Here is a 1,860-nt window from a genome sequence, read left to right on the forward strand (position 1 = left end):
TGCAGATTGAAGCTTATTGTATTATGGTCCCTACTTCCCAATGGCTCCTTCACTTTGAGGTCCCTGATCAATCCTGGTTCGTTGGACACTACCAGATCCAGAATTGCCTTCTCCCTGGTGGGCTCCAGCACCAGCTGCTCTAAGAATCCATCTCTGAGGCACTCCACAAAGTCTCTTTCTTGAGGTCCAATACCATCCTGATTCTCCCAGTCTACCTGCATGTTGAAATCCCCCATAACAACTGTAGTAACATCTTTGCGACAGGCCAATTTCAGCTCCTGATTCAACTTACAGCTGACATCCAGACTACTGTTTAGGGGCCTGTAGATAATTCCCAATAGGGTCTTTTTACCCTTAGAATTTCTCAGGTCTATCCATACTGACTCTACACCCCCTGATTCTAGGTCCCCTGAGGAATTCCTGATGAAGGGCTTTTGCCTGAAACGTCGATTTTCCTGCTCCTCGGATGCTGCCTGTCCTGCTGTGCTTTTCCAGCACCACTCTAATCTAGAAAGTTATTGAGTGTATTTATAACAGAGATAAATAAGTCCTTGATTAGTAAGGGGATCAAGGTCTATGAGTAGAAGGCAGGAGAATGGGGTTGAGAAACATATCAGCCACGATCCAATAGCAGAACAGACCCAAATGGTCACATTCTGCTCCTGTATCTTATGGTCTAAGCACCTATTTGAGAGGAACTTATACTGTACCAAGAGTTTGAGCACTTCTTTTTGATGCTTGATTTAGATTTTTCCTTATTTTTCATCCGTACTTCACTGCATCATCTACCATAAATCATGACTTTAAGGTGCAGTTTCATCATCTGTGGCTTCCTAATTCAACAACAGCTAGCCAAATTTTAAGCGAAAAATTAAAGGATTGATGATTTGCCGTATTGGTCCACTGCAATGTTTGCAAAAATCCATAAAAAATAGAGAAGACATGCTGAAAACACAAACGATTTTTCACATATTCCACCAAATTTAATCAGAGCATTTGTTGGGGACTATTGGGAGATCAAACTGTAACTACAAAACCGAGACCAACCCTTACTCTGACTTCCCAATGAGCAAGTACAATGGGATATCATCAGGAGTAAGAAGCAAGGTGACCTTTCTCAAACAGGCTCCCGTTCACTGAATTAACTGTGGCATTCCTACCATTTGTCCAGCTGAATTACAATTTCATGATAATTTCACTGTTACAGATTTACCTTCAGCTATGTATTCACTGAAGGTTTTGCCCTGATCAAAGAGCTTACTCAAAACCAGATTCAGATGAGGACAGATATGCTTGTATTCCCAATTGCTCACATTTTCATTTCAGATTCCTGGCAATCAAGGTTTTGTTGTTCATCTAAATAAAAATGGAAAGAATTGTCAATGCTGGAAATAAATGATAGGGCCATCAGCTGGATCTGACCCATCTGCTGTACTTTGACCCTCACCTCCTCTTTCCCCTCCCACAATAGCAGTGGGGTCCACCTTGTCCTCACCTACCATCCCTCCAGCATCCCCATCCAGAGCTTCATTACCTGCCATTTCTGTCACCTCCAGCAAGATGCTATCACTAACACATATTTCACTCCCCTCTCTCGTCAGCCTTCTGCAGGGCCTGTTTCCTCCGGGTGACTCTGGTCCACTCCAACTTCACTCCCAACACAACCCCACGGCACCTTTCGCTGCAATTGCAGAAGGTGAAACACATGTGCTTTTACCTCCTCCCTCCTCCGTATGCAAGGGTCCATGCACGCCTTCCAGATGAAGCAGCATTTTACCTGCACTTCACCCATACTTCACTCAATCTAGTCGAATGCATTCACTGCTCACAATGTGGTCTCCCCGACACTGCGGAAACAAA

Source organism: Chiloscyllium plagiosum, chromosome 32 (genome assembly GCF_004010195.1).
Source record: "Chiloscyllium plagiosum isolate BGI_BamShark_2017 chromosome 32, ASM401019v2, whole genome shotgun sequence".
NCBI lineage: Eukaryota > Metazoa > Chordata > Chondrichthyes > Orectolobiformes > Hemiscylliidae > Chiloscyllium > Chiloscyllium plagiosum.